The 25,127-nt window shown below is 39.4% G+C and overlaps 1 long non-coding RNA gene across 1 annotated transcript in view; it reads left to right on the top strand.

Moving 5' to 3' along the window:
- The window catches only part of LOC105089123 (uncharacterized), a 515,140-nt gene that overhangs the window by 268,649 nt on the left and 221,364 nt on the right, over positions 1 to 25,127 (top strand). Inside the window, exon 4 of the long non-coding RNA XR_010376824.1 lies at positions 17,139 to 17,204. This is a non-coding gene — a long non-coding RNA (uncharacterized LOC105089123). The remainder of the gene's footprint in view (positions 1 to 17,138; positions 17,205 to 25,127) is intronic.

A 25,127-nucleotide genomic window follows, 5' to 3' on the forward strand; every position in this document is an offset into this window, starting at 1 on the left:
AACCAGAGGGTTTTTTTTTCCCCAAAGCACTTTTCATTCTGGCTTCAACCTGAAATTGAAGAGGACATCTCCTGCCTACTGTCAAGCTGAAGTAAGATGTAGAATGCAAGAGCCAGGGATGCTAATTATAGGTTTTCTTGGACTTACACATTTAGAAAGCTTTCCTCTCTATTTTTGTCTTGAAGTAAAATACAGAAGTAAAATTTGATGGTAATGCCTTGGTGACATCAAGTTTCTAAAATGGGAAGCAAATTTTGTTTAGAAAATACACTCTATCATCTTACAGTGCTTTTATGTTTTATCATCATTAATAGGAAACTATATCTTGATGGAAATATTGAAGGTTAATAAGTACTAAATTATTAACTAGGAGATGAAATCGAGTAGTCCTGATAAATTAGTTTATGCGTGTAAATGTATAATTTATGTATATATGCATAAATTTGCATATATGATGGTATAGATACAGAACAGTATTTTAATAATGTAATTTCTATTTTCAATTTGTATAAAATTTATGAATTTCTAATCACATCAGTAGGACTTCTGAAATGGGCTTATGTCATTAAAACTAGATTTAAAATAATTTTAGGTCTGTTACTATGATTACTCTTATTAGCAGTTTAACCTGGCCCTAATACATTTTATTCTATTCTGTGCACGACATCTCTCCATTTCCCACAGGAGTGAGATGTGGTGGCATCAACAACTCCAAAGACAGCTTTATACAAGATTAGCATCTTCACCCAGAATGTCAGAGGCATGTAGATGAGGAAAATGTAATCATGATCACTCACTATGAATTTTCTAGGACAAAATTATACTTAAATAGCAACAACAAAAGGTGAATTTGGTTACGATGATTGATGGCCAGTTCTCCCTGGCTAAATCTCATTCAGAATAGCACAGGTCATACTAGAAAATGTTCTCATCAAGTACTTGATTACTGTTCTGGTTTAGTCTGGGATTTGCTACTTGCTTTCTACATGAGGGACCCGAGTCATGTTTTCTTTTTTGTTACTCTGTGTACTCATCTGTAAAATGGGGAGAATAATGGTGCTTGTTGGGATGTAATATAAGTGAAATCATATTTGTATGTCATAAGGATTAAATGTTGTGCAGCTAATGAAACACTCAGCACAGATACTGGCCCGTAGTAAGCTCACAATATATGTTAGACATTATTGTAGCACCTGAAAACTGTATTTTACTGATAATTGAACAGCTGGTTTTTCTTGATATTTATCCAAAAGAATTGGCTACATTGGATATTTATTTTGAGCCATAATGAGGATGAAGTCAAAAAATAAACCTATCATCACGCATCTTATAATTGTAAAGATCATCTTTAATGAACTTCAGTTATAAACTCCCAGGAAAGAATATTCTTTGTGAAGGCAAAGAGAGCTGAGGCCATAAAGCTTTGTGCCTCACTTAGACATTCTCTCACAAGCCTGGGATAAAATAAGATTGACTGATGTCAAGTAACAATTCTATCATTTTGGCCACTGGGATTGTGTTTGGCGAAGACAGAAGAAAACGGTTTTTGTTTCACTAAATGAGATTTCAAAGCCTTGCTTGCAATCTCTCTGTGGGTAAGCTTCCACTCAGCAGAGAGCTCAGCCTGGTGTACAAGAGATCAGGAGTTAGCCCCCGGCAGGACAGGGCGGCTCTCTGAGGTGTCTGAGGCAATCCAGACCTATGGCCTCGACTGAGAGTCACCAGAGTGAGCCCACGCAGGCACAAGACACAGCATGGGAGACTCACAGGTTAGCACTTGGGAATATTTATTTTGTCAACTTCTGAACTATTTAGTCTGGACCATTTAAACTACTACTGTTTTTGGTGTACACACTTGTCCAAATTTATAGCAGCCGACACTGCATAGAGCTATGGGGACTCAGGTTCATGGCTAGCTGATTATTTAGAAAAGCCCATATGTGAAAAGCCAGATCTCTCTGTGAACGGAGATAAAAAGTGGGTCAAGCCAAGTGTATGGAAAATGTGATAATGGGAGAGTCAAAGCATATTCCCATGGGGGCCGATTTCTCTCATGTCCAAGTGAACTACATATTAATGAAGGATGAGAACCTCTCACAACTGATAAGCAGACCATCTCCTGGCAATTAGCGTAGCTCCTGTTGCAAAATAGGTGCTTGATTTGGACTTGATCCATTCCTCGACTTGATCCCTGTGAGGAAGCACAGCCTCAAATAATTGCGGGTCTATTAGCACATCAATTATCTCAAGACCTTGATTTTAGCAAGGAGTGGATTTTAATCAATCACTGCAAATGTTATCGAGAGATTAGTTGTCCCAGAGAATAAAATAAAATTAACTACAATTAGACTGTAATAACTTGCAAGTGCCAAGAGCATATATTTTCTAGTTCCTTTAGAATTAATGCATTCGCCTCTAACTTGTGTAGGAAAAAGATGTTTAGACTTTTACAGGAATAATGGGAATTAATGTGACCTCTTATTTTCCTTTTTTGTAAGGAACTGAAAGTACATAACTAAGCTAATAAGTAAATAGCTCATATGTTAATATATCCAAGATCTTATGAAATGAGACAGTGTGAGATAATTAATAGAAACTAAAGAGTTTGTGAAAGAAGGATCTCATTGCAATCCTGGAATTCAATCTGATGTTTTTAAAGTGTTGGTAAGAAGTTGGGAAGAACAGGGCATGGTGAGGCGTGATGAGGGAAGATGCAGAAAGGTTCAGCGCTGGTCAGCTGAAGTAACAAATGACAGCATGGCTGAGCTGCGGACATGTGAGCATTCTGTCAGGCATCCAGAAAAACTTGGTGAGAGGACTTATTAGAATATTGCACTTGCTGTATTCAGGCTGACTGGGAGACTGTCATTGCAGTGTCTGTAATGATTTACTTTAAAACACTTTGGCACACACTACACAATATTATGTATGTGCTACTTAGCTGAAGCTTCAACTCTAGGGTCATTCAGTTTCTCTAATCAAGAATCCACACTCCAAGGATGGCGCTTAACATTATATGAAAAAGGCTAATTCCAAAGGTGGCTACTAAAAGCCCTTTATCTATCCAGAGCTCAATCAATACCTGAGGATGTTCTAATCAGCATAATCAAGGTCAGACAAGGATTTGCTCAGTAAATTAGTGACTTGTTATTTGGCGTGATCACTGGTAGACCTGGACTCTGATTAGATAAAATGAAAATGGTGCAGAAGATGCCACTTATTAAAATATTTTAGTGACGTGGCACATAGTTGCATGGACAGGATGTAGGAATTCAGGGAGGCCCAAAGCCTGGGTTCCCAGGGATGCTTGATCCCTTAATGGCTTTGTGGTTGGTCCTTGTTTGTCTGATGCTGACTATAAAGGTCACAGTTTTACACCTCTGGAATGTTTGAACATCTACCTGGTGTGAAAGTTTCCTGCAGTGTGGTGGGTAGGGCTTCTACAAAGGCAGAAAAGTGAGATTTCATCAAGCTTACAGTATAGGTGATATTAACTGTTTGAGGTTTGATTGCACATAAATGTTTGTGTAATATATTGTATATTTATAATGACAGAAATTGGTCTAAAACTTAATTTCTGTATAAACTGATAAATAAGTTTCTATAGCTAACTTCCACTCACCTCAAACTATTCAGTGATTAACTTTCTCCACCAAAGGGCTGTTCTTGCCCAAACTGTCTTAGACCACTTTGCAACAGGTCATCAGATTATTCTTGTTTCAGAATTAAGTACCACTTTTTAAGAGGGGTAAAGTCAGAGATATTTGAGTTGCACTTAATTTATGATCTTCCTAGCACTGCAGGAAGATCTCACAATTCTGACTCTAAAACAGGGATTCTTAACCTAAATTTAAGTGACTCATAACCCAGAAGGTGAAACATTACATATGTAGTTTCACTAACCACTCACAGAATTTATTTCCTTCATTTCTGAATGTAGACAAACTGCATCTTAGCAGCACTTGTGATTTTGTTACTAATGGGAATCACAGCTTTTTCTTGTATCACTTAATAGTTGTTGCAGATGGCTCTAAATATCATTTAGAATCATTGCCACTTAAAAATTATGGTAGTTATTAGACCAACTGCTGGATCTTTTTATTTAATGTCTCAGTAAAGAATTGTATAAATAACTATAACACAAACCTGCTTTCTTAATATTTTGAAACTTTATTTCAATATAACTGGCTTTCTTTTTAATCCTAAATATTTTATCTTATGCATTTAAAACCATCATTTGATTCAGAAAGATACATGCACCTCAATGTTCATAGCAGAAGTATTTATAATAGCCAAGACATGGAAGCAATTTAAATGTCCATTGACAGATGATTGGATAAAGAAGTTGTGATATATATATATATGTGTGTGTGTGTGTGTGTATATATACACACACACACACACACACACACACACACCATGGTATACTACTCAGCCATAAAGAAGAATGAAATGCCATTTGCAGTAACATGGATGGACCTAGAGATTATCATATTAAGTGATGTAAGTCAGGCAGAGAAAGACAAATATCACATGATATCACTTATATGTGGAATCTAAAAAAATGACCCAATGAACTTATTCACAAAACAGAAACAGACTTGTTGACATAGAAAAGAAACTTACGGTTACCAAAGGTAGAGATTGGGGAGAGGGATTAATTAGGAGTTTGGGATTAGCAGATACAAAGTACTATTTATAAAATAGATAGACAACAATGTCCTGCTGTATAGCACAGGGAACTATGTTCAATAGCTTGTAATAACCTGTAATGAAAAAGAAAAGATATATATATATATATACACACACACATATATATGTATATATATGACTGAATCACTATGCTGCACACCAGAAACTAACACAACATTGTAAATCAACTCTAGTTCAATTTAAAAAAAAAAAAAAGACATTATTTGGACAAGAGAGTGACAAGACACACCAGACTGTAAAAGGGTTTCATGACACTGGAAAGGTTAAGAACCCCTGTTCTAGAAGGTTCCTTCAATGCCAAATTTTCCTGTTGCCAAAATTAAACCTAGCTGCTTGAACTATTTCCTCATTTATGTGATATCTTAGAAATAAATGAGTGGTGTGTGTATGTGTGCAGAAGGGTTTGGGCTGAGGGGTCAAACAGAATGTAAAGGCTAAGGGCAGCTAGAAGAGCAGTTCCAGGAAAGACAGGGGCTAGAGTGAGAGTGGATTGTTGCTATGCTGTTCTTGAAAATCTCTTTGCCAGCTTGTACAATGGAAGAAGCAGATTTCATGGAGAACTATTTACTGAGACTCTTACCTAATCTTTCTGCTGCCTCAGCATCTTTGGCCCAGGAGGTTTGTGAAGTGAAATAGGCACTTGGGATGGGGGAGGTTGGGGAAGCGCTGTAGCTTTCAGAGCTGTGATACTGGACCACAGACTAAGGCTTTGGGCTGAGTGGGGAACAAAGTCTCTGAGACCACATTCCTTGGATTCAGCTTTCTTACGTCCAAATATGTGTTGCCCAAATTAGGAAAGGGGTTCCAGATCCTAGACTGCCCTCAAAATAGATGTGTCTATGCTTGGCAGGTCTTCACGGAGAATCCTTGCACTGCTCATCTGTGAAACCTGGAGAGAAATGACTTGTGATTGCCAGTAAAGTTGGGGATAGGTCTCTCCTAGGTCTCGACTGACCTCTCACGGACAAGTCTTATTGGTAGCTCCCCCTGGAAACCTCAGGTGTGAAAAAGCAAAAACTATAAGCACCGACTAGCCTGGTTTGATTCCTGACTATGCACCTTATTGTTAAATGATCTTATGCAAGTCGTTTCACTCGTCTTCTAAATCTTGACCCCTTTTAACCACACCCCCTTCTTGGGTGATCTCTTGCGCTCCTAGGGTTTCAGTGAACATCCATATGCGTGATCTGTGAAGGTGGGAACCATGTCTCCTCCTTTTACCTTTGTTTCTCTAGATTGAGCACAAGGTGCAGCTCAGAGGAAGTACTCAGTTAATATTTGTTCAATAAGTGATTGGTGACTCTTAACTTCTCCTTGGATTTTATAGCCATTGGTTGTGACTAGATGGTATCACAGGGATCTCGAAACTACTTTCAAAATGAAATGTATCACCTTTCCCCCCAAAACAGCTTTTTCCTTCTGTGCTCCCTACATCAGCAAAAGTTAGGAGCACCTACACCGTTGCTCGACCCAGAGATATCATGATGGTGATCCTGAGCAAATTTCTCTGCTGCCAATTGCTACTGAAATAGTCTAAACTCTGAGATAATCTAAACCCTCTGAGGTCCTACGTGAACTAGAGCTTACTGCACTAGTTTTATTTCTCTCGACACTGCCTGTACCCCTGCGCCGCTCCACGTTCTATGCCAGGACGCTCTCATAGTAAATACTTGCTCACATTTAAGGTGGCAGGTGTGCTGCTCCCTCAGAGTGTAACACGCTTCTCCCACTCCCATTTTATTCAGGGTGTCCCACCAGCACTGACCCCTGACCCGCCTGACAGCAACCTCACACAAGCTTCTCCTTGATAATTTCTCATCCCTTTTTGAGACTCATTTCCTCTGGGAAATGAGCTGTCTCCCTGGACTTCCCCAGACTAAAACATGGTTCTGATTCAGGATGCCTGGAGCAGAGTCCTGAGAATATGTATTTTTAAAAAGCCCTCCAGGTGATACTGATCAGCACGATCATGAATCATCATTTAGTAACCACTAACTCACTGTATTGTTGTTGGCCATTTAGTTGTCTGGATTCTTCACTAAACTGTGAGCTCTGTGAGACGGGACTTATCTATCTTGTTCGCTTCCTAAGAAACACACAATCTAGCAATAAGAGACACTAAATATGCTTTTGTTAAATAAATGCATAAACTTTGTGATTTTTTTTTTTGGGCTGCCCAGGGCTCCATTCTGTAATTTTAGGGTTAGTGAGTAGGCATATCTGGTATGTGAGATGGTGCTAAGTCATTTTAGTAAGTCAAATCTCACACCAAACTATCGTGATATTATTCAGATTTTCCCATAGCTTTGATATTCCCAGGGTTGTTCATGAGACATATACCAGAGCTTAAATCCTGAATGCTAATGGTTTCTGATTCTTTTTATATAGAAATGAAAAAAAAATATGCTGAAATTCAAAGCCAATATTAGCTTCCTTGACAAATTCCTTATCCTTGACGAATATTTACTAAGAGCTCCTTTTGAGAATAACATTGTAGGATATGTGTTAAGAATATTGTTAAGTATAAATACCATTACCAAAGTCCATGTAAATGTCAAAGTGAAGGTAAGCAGTGGTGAATTAGACAGAAGTTTACACACACATGTGCACACACACATGTGCTTAGACACACACACGCTTTACGCCAGGTAACATTTCTGCCTGTGAATGTTAACTAACATTTTTCCAAGTGTTATACTGCAACTAATTTGAAGGTTTAGCAATTGAAATAGAAATGAAATGTTTTCCCCTTTGAAGACAATTCTTTCTTTATAACCTGTATGCTCTACCTGCAAAGTTTCTGCCAATCATCATGTGGACAAGGATGTGTAAAATTTATTTTAGTATGGATAAGGCTAATGTTTGAGGAAATTAGATAGTGAATTGGTTCAAAAAACTTTCAAACCCTCCTACTCAGTTGTATGCAACCTATAATGTCATTCCTTATATGTGAAGAATTAATCACATTTTATCAAATATACAGTATTCACATTTATGCATTTTCTTTAGTGTGCCTCCTACCATAGACATGGTCCTTTCTATTAAGTGCCTTCTTTCTTTAAAAATATACATTTCCACTACAGGCCAAGCATATGGGGTTCACCTCTTAATTATCACCTTTTAAAATGTGTTTACCATTATTTCCTCGCTATTTTTCCCATAAAAGAGCAAAATAAAGGGCTGAATGGAGGAAGGGGAAAAATGGAGAAGGAAGAAGAAAGGAAGGAAGGGAGGAAGGGAGACAGTTAAGGAGGAAGAGAGAAGTAGGAGGAGAGCACACCGACTTAGATTAATTGCAACAGCCATTCCCAAGAGAAAAGAAATATGACTCCTTAAAAGGAAAGTGGAAAAGCCTAAATAAACTCTCTCAGACAGCCTTCTCTGGGGATGCTGACTGGACACTCTATTCTCTTGTAATCGATACGGTCATTTGCAATTAAGGTAAGGGAGAGGCTAACGGGTAACAGGGATCCCCGCCTCCACTCACTCCTGTGATCTGAGCTGTGGGAGGAGCAAAGGAAGTGTCAAACGGATGCATGATGTCAGGGAGCTGAGGTGGTGATGGGAGCAGGGAGGGGACGGAAGGCATGCTCAGGGAACTTCTCCTCTTGTGGGTGGGGCCCTGGAGGACTACTTCTAAACTCGCTGACCTGGAAAAAGTCTGATGCAGGAGGGAGGACGTGGCAGAAGAGAGAGCTGTGGGAGCCTGAACTTCAGGAGGTTCTCTGCATCCCACAACCATGGGGTGCAGGAAGAGAGATGCAGGTCAGCTGGGCTCACTAATGTGTCCGGGGACGGCTGGAAACCCTTCAGCCGGACTAACCATCTGTTAATGGGAATACTAGGGGGAAAGGTAGGAAAGCATTTTGTACTGGGTGTTTGCACTTTGGCTAATATGCCAGAAGGGAAATTGAGTTCAAAACCTGTGGCTTTATTAGTGGGCCATGCACACAGCCACATGGGAACCCAGCTCTGCCCTCCAGCTGGCTGGCAGCAGCCCCAAGCCACCCTGGGCCATGCAGCCAACTGCACAGGAAACTTGTTCTGCCCTCCAGCTGGCCCACGGCCCCTGCAGAAGGTATGGCCTCACAGCTGACCAGGCCTGGGGGGCCTGCCCCACCTGTCAGTGCATCCACAGTAATTGGCCCTGCCACAGAAGAAGGGCACACACAGCCCACAGAGAGGGTGGCCCTAGAGCATATAGTCTGATGAACAGAAGGGAGCATGTTGCTGCACCCCAAAGGATGTCTCCTACACAAGACCACTTCTCCAAGATTGGGATACATAACCAACCTACCTACCACAAGAAATAAACACAGAACTGGGCAAAATCAGGAGACTGAGGTGTGTGTTCCAAACAAAGGAACAAGCCATAACATCAGAAAAAAACTAAGGAAAGTGGAGATGAGTAATCTACCCAATAAAGTGTTCAACACAATAATTATAAAGATGCTTACCAAACTAGGTAGAAGAATGGATGAACACAGCGAGAATTTCAACAATGAATTAGAAAATATAAAGAAGAAAAATAAAGAAGAATCAAATAGAGCTGAGAAATACAATAACTGAAATAAAAAATGCACTAGAAAGAATCAAAGTCGATTAGATGATACAAAGGAACAGATCAGCAATCTGAAAGACAGTGAAATAGAAATCACTCAATTAAACAGAAAAAAGAAAAAAAAAAGTTAAATGAGGATAGTTCAAGAGACCTCTGGGACCACATCAGGCATACTAACATTCTTATGATAGGGTCCCAGAAGGAGAAGAGAGAGAGGAAGGGACAGAGAACTTACTTGAAGAAAAAATTGCTGAAAACTCCCTTAACCTGGGGAAGGAACCAGACATGCAGGTCTAGGAAGTACAGAGAGTCTCAAGTAAGATGAACTCAAAGTGGCTTACATCAAGACATTATAATTAAAATGGCAAAAATGGGAGAGAAAAGGAGAATCTTAAAAGTAGTAAGAGAAACACAACTAGTTACAATCAAAGGAACTTTCTTTCATAAAACCATGAGCCAACTTTCAGCAAAAACTGCAAGCCGGAAGGGAGTGGCACCACATACAAAGTGATGGAAGGAAAACACCTACAACCAAGAACGCTCTACCCAGCAAGATTATCATTCACATTTGAAGGTGAGAAGAAGAGTTCTACAGACAAGCAAGAGGTAAAAGAGTCCAACACCACTAAACCAGCTTTGCAAGTTGTGTTAAAGGGGTATTTCTAAGCAAAAAAGAAAAGACCGCAACTAGAAATATGAAACTTAGGGAAGGAAAAAATCTCACCAGTAAAGACAAGTATATAGTAAAGGTAGTAGATTAGCCACTTACAGAGCTAGTAGGAAGCTTAGAAGACAAAAGGAGGACAGTTACCTATAGTAAGTGGTTAAGGGATACACAGAACAAAAAGATGTGAAATATGATGTTGAAAACATCATACTGAGGGTAGAGAGTAAAAATGTAGGGTAGTTAGAATGTGTTCAAAATTAAGAGATCAACTAAAATCATATATATATCCCCCCAAAACCTATTATAGGTACCCACAAAAAGAAAAAAGAATCCAAACATAACACTAAAGGTAGTCATCAAATCACAAGGGAAACTATTCAAAAAACTGAAGAGGAAGGAACACTTCTGAAATCATTCTATGAGGCCAGCATCACTCTGATACCAAAATCAGACGAAGAAGGTACATCAACTATATCTCAATAATTTAAAAAAAATCCTGTGGCTTCACTGAAATACATGTACTCTGCATTCTGCTTTTATAAGGTATAATATTAATTTACACTGATACATAAGAACCAGTGGCTTCAGCATTAAGACTTTGGGGCTCTTAGAGAGGCTGTAGAGAGAAGCCTGCTGTTCTAGCCCGTGTAGCTGACGTCCTCCTCGTCAACCTCATGGCAGTGGTCCATCTCAGACACATCGGAAGGATTGGGCTGAGAGGAAGCTGTTGCCTAAATCCACGGAAGCTGGTTGGGATGGAGAGGGTTGCCTCTATCTCAAAATACCACAGACTGGGTAGCTTGTGGACAACAGAATTTATTTCTCACAGTTCTGGAGGCTGAGTGTCTGAGGTCAGAGTACAAGGAGAACGGAGTTAGGACCCTCTTTTGGGTGGAAGACTTCTCTTTGTATGTTCACGTGACAGAAGAGGCTAGAGGTCTCTGTGGAGCCTCTTTTATAAGGCACCAAATCCATTCATGAGGGTCCACCTTCATGACTTAAGGACTTCCCAGAGCCTCCACCTACACATACCATCACCTTCAGGGATTAGGATTTCAACATATCAGTTTTAGGGAGACACAAACTTATAGACCATGGCAGTCCCCAAAGAGAATGCTTTGAGACAGCATTTGCTTAATTTTCATAAATTCCTTTTTATTCTGACTTCTCTGAACTTTGCATAGCAAATAATGAAAATAGAAAGTTTGTCTTAGCGCCTTTGAATGGCAGCAGCATGAATAAGGTGGAAATATCTCAGGATGATTTGTGCTTTTGAATGTTTTCTCTGATTTTTACTAATTCTAATTCATATAGTTGTTGGAATGATTAAAGAGTAGAACATATAAATTCTCTGGTACACAGAGGACTTACAGTAAATGCTAGCCCTCATCTGCTGTTTACTTTAGAAGTTTAGCCATAGTTTATTGACTGATGCGTGCTAAGGCAAATTTTCGCCAGTAGACCGTTTCAGTAATCATATACACTTATTCTTTTACAATTAATTCTAATGAAATATCTTAGACTGATTATATTGTATCCTTGATCATCTATAGTAAAATAATATATAGTGATAATATATAATACCGTAGAAAATTTAATTCCCATATCATATTTTTGAAATCAGTTTTTTTTGGAAAGAGATGGCACCCTCAAACAAAAAGAAATTAAAGCAGGGACTATTCATGGAGGTATGGCAAGGTTAAGAGAACTGGGGAGACTGGAAGATGTCAGAGAGGGCAGCCAGATGGAACCATGGCCTTCCACATAGAAATGTAGCCACTGCCATCCAGTAGCTGAGCTCAGGCAGAACTTAGGATGTACATACCCTGACCTCACTTTGCTCCTGCCCTCTGTCCTACCAGAGCTTTCCATCAGCCGAGTTCAGTGAGAAACCAGAGTGAATCTGGGAAAGGAAACAAAGATTACCCAGCGTAGTTTTGTCTGTAGATAGACATACACATATACAAAGTCAAAATCAAAAGAGGCTCATACCAGTACCTCCCCCAAGAGTCCCCCACCCTTCCCACCAGAAGGTTAAATGCTATCACGTGATTGTTTGGGTCTGGAAGATAAATAACTTAGGCAGTCAACTATATCAGGGCAGAAGGTCGGAGCAGTGATTCATCACACAATTTTCAGGTTCATACTGTACACCGATCAGATAGCTTTGAAATTATTTCACTAGCCTGAAGTTCAGTCTGTTCTTTGGAGGAAAAGAAAGATGGCTCCAAACTGAAATCAGATGTGAGTGGGTTAAAATTTCCATCTGCTTTTTGAGAAGGGCTGAAATAAATTCCCCAGTGAACAGGCCATCTATTATTTACATCCCTTAATCTAGGACTCATGGCACTAGAAGTATCACCACTGGGACTCTAGTTTGCTCTTTTGACTCATAACTTTCTTGGGAGGGATCTGTTTTGCAGTGAGAGGAGGACTGGATGTTCTATCAGATGAAAGCTTTCAGATGTTAATGAAATTGGATTCATCCCTGACCCAATTCCTAGTCCTTAGCGTTTCACCTGAGGGTGAACTCAAGCCATAGCCAACTGGGAGATAGTGCTCTAGTTGCTTTTAACATTTGTTTTACTGGGGAAACTAAGCAACTGGTGGTGTCATGTATCACTAAGATGACAAGCAGCATTTCATATTTTCAAATGAATTAAGAGCATATTTGAAACCTGTAATTAGTGAGCTGACAACCTAGTCACTGCTTTTCATCTGCAGGCATCTGGGTTAAGAGAGAAAACAGTCTCTGAGTTTGGGGAGGGTTAGAGATGGCAATCTTCACCAAACCTACAGAACATACCCAAGAAGTCCCTTCTTCGCTTCTTCAGCTAGAAGTATGTGGAGCTGTGGGGGAGGCAAGCCATAAATGCTTTTACGAATTTTGGCAACAAAAGGAATTTTTTACATTGTATATTGGCAATGTTAAGTTATGGTACTTCTCTATAATTACATTTCTCTTTAGACAACCTTGAGATAAGACTGTTTTTTATTTCTCATTTTCCTTGGATTTCTATGAACGCAATGGTGATGCCATCAACCATCAAATTTCAAGAAGTCAGCTGACTGGAATATGTAAAGGAGAGGGTAGTGAGCTAGGTGTTAACTACAAAACACTTCAGAGAATATTTTATCTATTGGAAAATAAGCATGTTGATGCTGAAAAGGTATGTCATTTCCAAATTTTCTCAGTATGGACGGAAGTAGGCCTCTACACAAAGTGCCAGAGTAGTCTTTTCAAAGCCAAAGCATTGAGTTTGTGTTGCTTAAAGCCCTACAGATGAGTTCTCTTTTCAGTTAAAATAAAACCCAAGCTACCATCATCGTTTTGAAGGTCCAACATCATCTGGTTCCCATCTGCCTTTTCTACTTCATCAACTCCCATGTTTCCTCGCTCTGTGCCTCAGCTATGCTGGGACCCCCTGTTGATCCTTGAATGTGCCAGTCTTGTTCTTGCCCCAAGCTCCCCTCTGCCTGGACGGCTCTTCTCCCAGCTCTCCATTTGACTCCCTCCATTTGATCATCCAGGGGCGTGTGAACAGGTGACCTCTGAATAGAGGCAGTCCTTGAGGACATTTTTGAAACCAGTGCCTTGTCCCAGTTAGCCTTTATCCTTTGTGTCTTCTTCAGAGTATGCATCAGTAAGGGAAATACCCTTATTTGTTTATCTACAGACAGACCTTGGCGATTTTGCGGGTTTGGTTCTTGACCACCCCAATAGAGCGAGTAGCTCAATAAAGCGAATGTCATGAATTTTTTGGCTTCCCAGTGCATCTAAAAGTTATGTTGACACTGTACTGTGGTCAAGTGAGTGTGCAATAGCATTATGCCTTAAAAAAAAGTACATACCTTAATTAAAAAGCACGTTACTGCTAAAAAATGCTAACCATCATCTGAGCCTTCAGGCAGCAGTAGTAGCAGCAACCTCAAAGGTCACTGATCACAGATCACCATCACAAATAAATAATAGTGAAAGAGTGTGAAATATTGAGAATTAACAAAATGTGGCACAGAGAAATGAAGTCAGCAGGTGCTGCTGGGAAAATGGTGCAGGTAGACTTGTTGATTCAGGGTGGCCACAGACATTCAGTTCGTAAAACACGCACTATCTGCGAAGTGCGGTTAAGTGAAGCGCCCTAAAATGAGGCATGCCTGGAAGTGCACATGGTTTGTCTGTCTCCTTTGTAGAGTACAATCACCTTGAGGGCAAAGACTTGACTGAAGACAGCTTTATGTCTAGCACATAAGGCCATTGTTGGCCAAAAATAGCTGTCTTCTGGTTTTATAACCTTAAAACAAATATTGGATAAAGCTTTAAATAAGTTTGGATAAAGCTTTAATCTCTTTAAATTTTAGATGACCAATAATGATAATGTCAATTCTTAACTTGCTCTGAGAGTCACACTATACTTAAGTGGCTTGAAATTCTTCCATGCAGCCACATGAGATCTGGGAGATGAGCTTGAGAAAAACATTTGGGTGCTTAAGTAGCAAAATTTACCTAGTGACATTAAATACAACTAAATGACTCTTGCCTGAAAAAACTTGCCCTTTGGACTTAGCATGGTGGAGGTTCTGTGCATAGTGCAGTAAAGGGCATTTATTAGCTAATGTTTTTTGTTCTTATACTTGTATAATAGGGAATTTTGATCTTTTATAAGATTTTCTAGGACTGTAAGAATTTGAAGTGGAGCAGATACTGAAGAGAGGAAAAGTTAGCCCTGGCATTGAGTTCTTTTAGTAAAGTCTGCTACGAAAGGAAGGATGTGACTTAGTGTGAACCATCAGTCATTTTCAAAATATTTTATCAGCTGTCTGGTGTAGGCACTGGTCTCTCATGTGGATGCCAACCACAAGAGGCTTACAGCATAAGGGATGCATGCTAGTGCATTAGCCCTCGGGACCAAGATGCTAAGACCATCAAGGACTCAGAAGGAATTTGAGAAAAAAGTGATGTATACAAAAGAGAAGATACGCTATGAGTAAATAGTTTTCTCCACAGTTTTGCTTAGACCTGGGCTCTAAGTTCAGTAATAAGAAATCTGAATTCTGTTGTTAACCAGTATCACTAACCCATTGTGTGAGGCCACGTAAATCAATATCAAATTTACTTGTATTTTTAAATCTAGGAGTAATATCTTCCTTATTTGTCCTCATTTGTTTCAGATAATATAGGTTCGGATTTGAAAGTCAGTAAAACCTATTACCAACAGGAGATATTGTTGGATAATTAAATGGGTAATATTAAGTGTTTTGATTCCTCTTAAATCTAAAAGTGATTTAAATGTGAAAATGTAATGTATAAAAATATTTTCATTAGATGTACATTTAGATAGATAGAGCACCATTTAAAACTTGTTTTGAATTCAGAACAGAGCTTAACCTTACCAAAATTTAAAAAAAACTAATGTTTGTCATAAGTCTTATGACATTTAGTTTTTTTTATCAGTGTTATGTGAATGATAGGCGAAAGCTTATAGCATATAAGATATTTTCATTAGCTCTACATTTATAAGAAAACTCAATTTAAAAGCAGAATGTAACCTATAACAATATTTATAAAGCCTATCAAATTGAAAAGTCTTCTAATTGTTTAGTGACAAGTCTCATGACCTTTAGATTACCTATTGCATTTGATTTTATTTTTAGTCCTTTCAATTATCTTCCTGATCTCAGATATTTTACAGTGAATTAATTCTTGTGTGGAAGAGTTTCATCTTCATTGTGGGGGGTATGAGTCATTACTACTTTCATCTTAGGCACAGCATTTCCCCATAGTCATTTGGGTAGTAATGAGCTATTTAAGCATTTCTGAATATAGAGAGGAGGCAGGAATTTGATGGTCATTTATTTGGAGTGAGGAAAATGATCTTATAATGTTAGTGATTATGCTAATTACTTCAAAGGGGTGAATTCAGCATGTGAACAGAGAAAATGAAATACAAGAAACTAATAATGTTGCTAAAACACACAAACAAGCATCTATATATGATTTAACTTTATGGAGCATTAGACAAATATGTTAATTAAAATTACATGGGATATTTTTAGATTAAAATTTGATCAACTTTTATATAATCTGCCTTTGGCTTTATGATTTTCTAAGATTCTCTTTGTTCAGATTTTGATGTCAGTATCTTATATGCAATTTTGTTAGCTCTCCACTTCAGAACTTAAATAAATCGTTGCCCTTAATATTGCCTATATGAGGCAGATATTTCAGTCCCTTAGAGAAAAACGTGAGCATCTCTAGGTCAGCTTGCTTTTATAATAGTTCTGGGAAGCCCAAAGGCCGCATATAAATAAGCGTATTTGAAAGCCCTTGGCAGAGTGGTGCATAATGTGTAGGTAGTGACGAAGATACAGTGAACTGAATTTCAATTCAGGCAGACTAACAGACTAGAAAACGAACATAGCTAATTTAAACAAGGTGGAGGAAAAAAAAATCACTTACTGCTACTCATCTTAAAATGGATTATGAATGTTATTTAATTATTAGTACCACTGTTCTGAATTAATTAAGCAACCACAGCCTTGCTGGATGTTATGAAATAAAGACAGACATGCAGTACAGGGGCTGGGGTTGACATTCTACTAAAACTGCCTGGGAAGTAATATTATACCAAATGGTCTCAGTGAGAACAAGGCAATTGTTCTGGAAAGATAAAAGGAGAACTGGGGGACACTCCACAAGTAATAATGGGCAATAGCATATTGGTTTCTTTTCCTCACTATCTGTCTTGGAGTAAGTATATATATGGAGTTCTCTTACTAATTTCAAACAAACGTCTATGTGCTTACTTTGTTTCCTCCTTAACTACAAAAATATTTTATAATACAACATTAGATAATACAGAAAGAAGAAATTATATTATATATTGTTAATGGGAAAAATTTATGATGGCTATTCTCCCATTAATGATTCTTAATGCAAATATTGATTAAAATTGTATAATACTATCTTAGAAAAAATGATTGTGATTCTATTGGAAATTCACCCAGTGTTACTGTTCTGGATTTTAAACAAATACCACTTAAATGACATTTATTCAGAAATAACAATTGAATACTAAGTGGCAGAAACTTAGTTATCTGTCAGTTTCCATTTTCCCTTACTTAATAATTAAGTTTCTTAGTTTTACCTGAATGCATAACCACCCAGACTGGAACTGTATTTTCTGTCTTCTCTTACAGTTTGGACTGCCATGGGACTAGATTCTGGCCAGAATGGAGCAGAAGAGACAGGATGTCTACTTAAAGGTATGGCTGCTTCCCTTTCCCTTTCACTGTGTGGAGGTAATTCTAACATGAAACCAGTCATCTCCACCCAGTATTCAAACTCCAGTATTATAAAGCCCTTGCAGTTTGAAGTCTCTTAAATATGCCAGCTTAGCCTGTTGGTTAAATAATACAGGTATTATAATTAGTGATATTGAGAACATTTTCATGTACCCATTGACCCTTTGAATATCTTTAGAAAAATATCTGTTTAGGTTTTCTTGCCCATTTTTAATTTTTTTGGTTTTGCATTATATGAGTTCTTTATATATGCTGGTTATTAGCTCCTTATCAGATGTGTGGTTTGTAAATCATTCTGTAAGTTGCCTTTTCATTTGTTGATGTTTTTCTTTTGGCTGTGTAGGAGCTTTTTGGTATGATGTGACCCACTTTTTTTTTGGTTGCTTATGCTTTAGGTGTCATATCCAAAAATCATTGCCAAGACCCATGTCAAGAAGTTTTCCCTATGTTTTCTCCTAGGAGTTTTATGATTTCAAGTCTTACATTTAAGTCTTTAATCTGTTCTGAGTTAATTTTTGTGAGTGGTGTATGATAGGGGTCTAGTTTCATTCTGTACATGTGAATATCTAATTTTCACAGTGCTGTTTATTGAAGAAACTGTCTTTGCTCCATTGAGTGTTCTTGGGTCTCTTGTCAAGTGTTAGTTGACTGTATACGCATAGATTTATTTCTGGGCTCTAGATTCTGTTCCATTGGTCTGTGTGTGTTTATGTGTTTATGGCAATAGAAAACTGTTTTGATTACTATAGCTTTGTAATATAGTTTGAAATCAGGGAGCATGATGCCTCCAGCTTTGTTCTTCTTTCACAGGCTTGCTCTGGCCATTCAGGGTCTTTGTAGTTTCGTATGAATTTTAGGGTTGTTTGTTCTATTTCTATAAAAATGCAATTGAAATCATGATAAGGATTGCATTGATTCTATACATGTTGTAGGTAGTATGGATATTTTAACAATATCCATTTCTCTCACCAGGTTTGGGAAGTTTTCAGCCATTATTGCTTTAAGTATATTTTCTGTCCCTTCTCTTTCTCCTCTCCTTCTGGGATTCCTATAATACATATATTGTTTCCTTTTATGGTATCCCATAAGTCCCTTATGCTTTCTTCATGCTTCTTTTTTTTTAATAATTTTTGCTCCCCTAACCTTACCTTGTAGTTCACTGATTGTCTCTTCTGATTAGTCAAGTCTGCTGTTGACGTTACATATTGAACTTTTCAGCTCAGTGATTGTATTCTTCACCTCAAAGAGTTCTTTTTTTTTTTTTTCCTTCTATTTCTTTGTTGAATTTCCCATCTTGTTCATGCATTGTTTTCTTAATTTCATTTAGTTGTCTGTTCCCTATACTATTTTTATAAGAAGATTATTCTGATTTCTTTTCCAGATAGTTCATAGATCTCCATTTCTTTAAGGTCAGTTTTTGGAGCTTTATTAGTTTCCTTGGGTGGTATCAGGTTTACCTTATTTTTGTATTCCTTCATTCCTTGCATTAGTATCTGCATGTATGTGTAAGTGGTCTCCTCTTCTAGACTTCACAGATTCTCTTTGGCAGAGACAATTCGTCATCAGTCAGTTCAGGTTGGAATTCTGGACAGGCTAGCTGATAGTGTCCTTGGGAGGTGAGGCTTACTATCAGGGCCTATTTTGGTGCAAAGCCACAGCCCAATCTCTGAGGTCAGGAGTGGTGCCGCCTGCTGGGAACACTTTGGGTAGGGCCTCTGGCTTGCTTCCCTGCCCTTGCATGGCTGTGGGATCGTCTCTGCAGTTGTCTGGATTCTAACCAGGTTTTCTAGCTAGGGGGGTGGTGGGGCTTGGGATAGGGGAGCTGGGCACTAAATTCAACAGTAAGCAGTGCTATGAATTAGCTTCAGCGCCTGGTTGAAGCAGCAGAATGGGCCCCAAGGCTGACATGGATAGTTGTTTGGGGGCCCAAAGCAGGTGGATATGTGCACTGAGTTCCCTGGCCAGATGGGACAACTGGGTTTGTTCTGTAGACAAGCAGAGCCACTGGCTGGCCTGTTTGCTACATGCCACTGTAAGCAGGGCTGTAGAATGGGCTACATAGCTTTCTGAATGTGTTTGTTAATTTTTCTGGTGGGGTAGGTCTTTAATGCTGTATTCAGGGCTACAAATTAGCTTCCTTGCCTGGGCTGGGCCACAGAAAAGGCTTCAAGGCTGGCAAAGCTCCGTGTTCGGGGGCCAAATCAGGCAGGGCTGCACATCAAGCTCCCTGGCCAGGCAGGGCTACCGATTTGGCTCTACAGATGGCAGAGCTACTGGCCAGGCTTTCTGCTCAAAAGCTGCTAGGCTCTTTCCAGGTGCTCTAGCCAGGTTTCCTGGTCAGGGGGTGCTGGGGTATCACTCAGCAGTAAGCAGGGCTGTGAATTATCTTCCTTGCCTGGGCAGAGCAACAGAACAGGCTTCAAAGCTGGCAAGGCTTGTTGGTTGAGGTCCCAAATCAGGCAGAACTGTGCATGAAGCTCCCTAGCCAGATGGCTGGTTTGGCCCTGTAGAAGGGCAGAGCCACTGGCCAAGTTCTCTGCTCTAGTGCTACTGGGCCACACAGCTTTCCAGGTGCTCCAGCCAGGCTTTGTGATTGGGAGGGACAGAGTATTACCTTCAGCAGTGAGTGGGGCTATGAATTAGTTCCCTGACTGGGGGAGGGGAGAGCAGCAGAATGGGCGTGAAGGCTGGTAAGGCTCATTTCCAGGGAGGTCCCAACTCAGGCAAAACTGTATGGGAAACTCCATGACCAAACGGGGCTGCCAGCTTGACTCTGCAGAAGGGCAGAGTCAGTGGCCAGACTCTCTGCTCAAGTGCTGTTGGGCCATGCCACTTCCTGGGTGCTCTGCCCAGGTTTCCTGGTTGGTCAGGGCTGAAGGCTGCACTCAGCAGTGGACAGGGCTACAAATGAGCTCTCCCGCCTGGGTGACATGACAGAACAGGCAACAAGACCAGCAAAGCTTATTGTCTCAGGTCTCAAATAGGCAGAAATGCATGCTGAGTTAGCCGGCCACAGGGGTCAGCGCCTGGCTCCGCAGATGAGTGGCGCTGCTGACAAGGCTTTCTGCTTGAGTGCTGCTGGGCTTCCTGGCTTCCCAGGTGCTCCAGCCAGCCTTCCCGGGCAGCAGGGCCGCAGGTTACACTCAGCAGTAGGCAGGGCTGTGACACAGTGTCTCTGCCCCGTGTTGGAAGGAGTGTCAGAACAGGTCTACTTAGATGCAGGTATTTTCAAATAGTAAATAGTCCAGTACTGCACGGTCTCTGGTTGGTTGAATTTGCAAATGTGGAGGAACCGTGGATACAGAGGGCTGACCAGAAGCTACACGTGGATTAACCCCCACATTGTTCAAGGGCCAACTGAATGTTCCAAAGTAACAAATAACCTTCTGATTTTACAGTAGTTTTATTTATTATTGTTATTTCACCTACAGATAAATGATTCCCATAGAGTGGTTTCCAAATAGGTTTCCACCCCAGATCTCCCGAGACAACCTAGGAAAAGCCATGATGCTCAGGAGACAATTCATGATCACTTAGGAATTTTGGAGAATTTTGGCAGATATGATGGCATCACAGAAATAAGCCTTGAGTCTTTCTAAATATTGTTAGTCATCACAGTGGGTATTTATAAATTGATTTTATATTATTATCTGAGAAACAGAACTTTTTTACAATAATGGGAAAATATTGTATGTGCACATATAGGCAAACCGTATGTAGAATGGCCTTGAAAATGACCTGTTTATCAGCCTGGAACAGTACTGATTGATCAGGTAACTAGGGAAGCATCCCAATTCCAAAAATTTACTAAAGAAGGAATATTTTAAAAATTCATTGGTAGTAACTATTGTGTATATGAAGTCTATTAAAAAATTTTAAGTACTTTAAAGCTATGTTTCAAATTAATGTTGGCTATTTCTTGTTATTGAAACATTTAAAATATGTCCACCAAGTCCTTGAAAGTACTTGGATATATTTGGGCATATTTTCCTTGTGGCAGAATGTGGGTCACAAAATATAATAATCTTTCATTTTTAGAATAGAAATATACTGATGCATAAATGTATTGCTTTATAATATATCAGTCTGCAGGGTATTCTTTTTCTCATAATGGGAAATGGCAGAAATAGGTAACTATATTCTTCTGGTATAAAATGGAACTGAACAATCTTTTGCAATTACAGTGCATAGACCATCCTGGTCCTAGTGTAGGAAGCATAACAATTTGCATATTTTAATTTAGAGGTTAGGGACCCCTGTCAAAGTAACAGCTTGGACCAGGTCAGCAAGGAGAAATCGAGAAGAGAGAAATAATTGAAAAGGCAGTCCCCAACAAAATGAAATTTGTCTCGTTGTCACTTAAGGATGTCTTCTTGTCTTTCTCAGGGAGCAAGGTCAGTTTAAGAATGAAGGGAGTGTGGAGCGCAGTAGATCGCTAAGGACCAAAGGATAATTTTTTTTAATAACAGTGGCAATTGCAATATATATTTATGAAGGGTGGAGAAAAAGAATGCTCATAGCTTTCTGGTTAAGAGTCAGCAGATGTCCTTTGAGTCGAAATATTGCAGACGTGTACACAGCCGATCTAAAGTTTGTCCTCAAAGACAAGCAGGTTACAGAGGAGATGAAGTACTTAATGAAATAATTTAGTGTGACATATTGATATTGAAGGCTGGAAGGCAGAAAAGGATTTGCAACAAAATTAAGGTATGTCTCTCTTGAAACGGTTCCCTCTTCCTTTCTCTGAGGGCTGATATGAGATTTCATGAGAAAAGAAGCCCATTTTCCTTCTTTCTCCAAGTTTATGCCAAAACAGAGATGCCAGTGTGACGTTCAGGAACACCAGCCACATGAAAATCTCATTGGGATAGAGTCCAGAGGAAAGTCAAGTTACAAAATGTTTCTTCGCTTGTGTTTTAGAGAGGTTTTAATCTCTCCAGTGTCATGTGTTTTCAGTTAAAATGTACATTAGTAAAAAAAAAAGAAAGGAAAAAAAAAAAAAAAAGAAAAGAAAAACTAGGGCACCAGCAGTGAAGGGAATTAGGCCTGGGGAATGTTAGTTTTCGATAGAGGCAGTGGAGGATGGCTCGAGCTATTATCAGAGCATAAAAGCAGCAGCCAGATTTCAACTCTGAGTGGCGATAAACATTGTCACGAGTATCCGGGTGTATTAAAAAACTCTCGCTTGAGAACATGAAGATAAACCTTTCATGTTCATGATATAGTTTCATCATTTACATAGAAAGAAAAATACACCCACCAAAAAAGGCCAGATTCTGTGGTTAGCAGGCAGTTTCCCATCCCAGCACACTGGAGGGACACCCACCCATCACGGGGGCTTGCTATCAGTGGTTCTCCAGTGGCGGAACATTGCACACCAAGGTCTGCAGATAGGCAGGCAGGGAGCATGAAATGTATGAGACCCTCTCTCTTCCTCCCTAGCTGAGAATCAAGGGTAGAACACAAATCCCTAGGGGAAGAATCAAAATGTTAGAGATGGAATGCTAGCTTTCCAGATATGCCACTGTGGACAAATCAGTTAATAACTCCAAATTTTAGTCTTTTCCACCTGAAACAATACACTGCTGTACTTTACAGTTCTCATGAAACAACATTCACAGTGTGCTATCTGAAACTATAAAGTGTGTTGCAAGTTTAAGTTCTTATTAATTGACAGAGATAAATATACATACTTGGCTTTGAGATTCTTGCACCCACCCTCATCCCCATCTGCTTCATCATTTCCCTAAAGCTAAATCTCCCACACCTATGCATCCTCTTTGGTCTCAAACAGATAATGTTCCACCAGCTTCTACACACCTGCCCAGGGCATCTCATGAAGAGAAGTAGACTTGTCCTCACAAGTCCATTTTCAATATGAAGAACGACTGTTGTTCCAGAAACGGTCCCCAAATTCTTAGTGACTTTGAAGTTCATTGTGATTTTTTTCCCCTTTAAAAAATAAGAAAAGGCATCCGTTACAAAACATATCTAATAATGAGGTCATGTGAAACTCATATAGCTCTGGTAAGGAGCCGCTAAGTGGCAATTTTGGAAAGAATCTACTTGGCAGTGTTGAGGCTTTCCATTAAAAAGAAAAAAAAGACCACACGACACTTGCTGTGAAAAGATATTACGTGTTCTCCAGAGAAGTCACACTTCCGCCTTTGTCCTGGAGGTTGTCCAACGACTTTAAAACATTTTTGCATATTACTTTAGCTAAAGTTTTTAAAACTCACAAAATAGCCATACAGTAATGAATGGAAACTATTAGTATACCAAACAGATACAGAAACAGTAGTCCTGAGAAAATATGACCTGTCTGAAACCTCTTAAAAAAAAAGAACTCACATAGATCCAGAAATAGAATCTAAGCTGCTGACTCGCAACAGTGGGTAACACTTCCTCTCTTCAGAATTATTGTTGTTAATAACCTTTTCACATAAACAACCTCCCGCTCCTTGAGGATGGATGAGATCACGCTCACAAGCCACCCACTATTTCCATAAGAAATGCTGCAGTCACGGCCCATGAGCTAATTTATAGAATGTTCATGCACCATAGTGGACACATGCACACATGCAAAAAATCCTGTCCTAAATTCAGATTGTTTTGAGTTTGTTTTCTTAAACCAGGCTTTAGTTGAAATTCTAATTTCAAACTTTAGCCCACAATTTTTGCCTAAATTTCACACTCTTGTCCTTTTCTATTCCTGAGTTGTTCTTCCCTCCCTAAATCGAATCATGAAAAACTAGACCATGGTAGAATGGATCGTTAATAGTTTTTATAATTTAGCTATTATCACTTCCAGAAAGACTGTTCATTCAACTAAGATGTATGATGGACATGAAATAGAATTTGGAAGGTTGAAAGTCATTCAGCCTTGACTGTGAAAAAACTATCTGACAATTTAAAGTGACGACATCAGAATTACACCTGATCTTAAAGAGGTAGAAAAGAAATGAATATTTTTAAGAGAAGAATACTTGCAAGTAGCATCTCAATATAAGTGATTGGTGCAATTTGTATATATATCTTTTCCTGCCAAAATTCTTCTGAGAAAAGAAAATGGAAAAGCTGTGATAGTAAAACAGAACTTGGCTCTTCAGAGACCAGCTGAAGTTATAGTCAAAAGGCACTTTGTCCGTGTGTATGGTTTAGAAAAGACTGTTGGCATACCCTGGGTTTTCAGTCAAGCTGGCGCAGGAGGGCAAAAGCCATTACCAGCTTCATCTTTATATGTGAAAGAGGGTATTCTGGCTGCTTAGTTGGTAATCAGCAGTTCCTCATTCACCCCCTGCAACCTTTCCATGACAATGTTCCTGAAAATAGGAAAAAAGATGCAGTTTCAACAACCGTGGAAACTAGAAATGTTGGTCAAAAATGTGTCAGGCAGAAGTTGGAGAGTCAACTAAGGAAAGCTTAGCCCGGAGGCAGGATGGCAAAGCCATGCCTCTTCATAAGGTGGTGGATTTCCATCTGCGCAGACTCAGAGAGGCATACGTCCGCCTTTCTGCTTTGTGAAAGCTCCTCAGCATGGAAAGCAAACACGCTGTTCCACCCTTTGGCCCCTTTTCAGTCTTTAATGCATCTCTCGGCTCAGTATTCCTCAGGAATGAAACTCTGCCGAGGCCAGTATGGTTGTAGTAACCTTTTAGATCCAGATGTCGGAATACTTATTTCATTATTTGAGGCTGCTTTTTTTTTTTTTTTTCAATGCAAGAAATACACACAACTTGACTAGAGTGTACAGGCTAAGACTCTTCTTTGGTGATAAAATAATCACATCATAAGACTGTGGGATTGTTCCTCAGGCCAACGGATCCGTACTAAAGACAACACAGAACCAGAAAGTTGACTGGGATTGGAAACATTCAGACCTCC

The sequence above is a fragment of the Camelus dromedarius genome, chromosome 19 (genome assembly GCF_036321535.1).
Source record: "Camelus dromedarius isolate mCamDro1 chromosome 19, mCamDro1.pat, whole genome shotgun sequence".
Lineage (NCBI taxonomy): Eukaryota > Metazoa > Chordata > Mammalia > Artiodactyla > Camelidae > Camelus > Camelus dromedarius.